At 54.1% G+C, this 492-nt stretch overlaps 1 protein-coding gene across 1 annotated transcript in view; it reads left to right on the top strand.

Moving 5' to 3' along the window:
* Nucleotides 1-492, top strand: part of GALNT13 (polypeptide N-acetylgalactosaminyltransferase 13) — a 259,112-nt gene that overhangs the window by 45,831 nt on the left and 212,789 nt on the right. The window lies entirely within an intron of this gene.

Here is a 492-nt window from a genome sequence, read left to right as displayed (position 1 = left end):
GAGGTGCTACTTCACTGTCAGGGCGGCTAGGATCTGGAACCAACTTCCAAGAGAAGTGGTGCTGGGTGCTGGCTCCTACTCTGGGGGTCTTTAAGAGGAGGCTGGATGAAAACTTTGCCAGGGTCGTTTGACCCCAGTACTCTTTCCTGCCATGGCAGGGGGTTAGACTTAATGATCTGCTCAGGTCCCTTCCGGCCCTACCAACTATGAAACTATGAAGCTGCTCTGGGTACCAGATTTATCAGTATTTGCAGCTGCAAGGACCCAAATAAGTAAGGAGCTGTGGGGGAGGGGTGAGAGAGATCAGGTTGTAGGTTCACTGTGGGGATCAGTGGGCTAACAATAGCCCTTGATCCCCCCCAAACCTTTCCAAACTCCACGAACCCCCCTGCAGACCCCACCTGCCCATGTCAATCACTCCCATGGAACCTGCTTGCCCCCCCAATCCTTCCTGCAGATCCTGCTTTCCCCCTGACCCTTCTGTAGATGCTG

The sequence above is a fragment of the Gavialis gangeticus genome, unplaced genomic scaffold (assembly GCF_001723915.1).
Source record: "Gavialis gangeticus isolate Ggan-Ray unplaced genomic scaffold, GavGan_comp1, whole genome shotgun sequence".
In the NCBI taxonomy this organism is placed as follows: domain Eukaryota; kingdom Metazoa; phylum Chordata; order Crocodylia; family Gavialidae; genus Gavialis; species Gavialis gangeticus.
The sequence above is the reverse complement of the archived record's forward strand: the minus strand, read 5'-3'. Positions and strand labels throughout refer to the sequence as shown.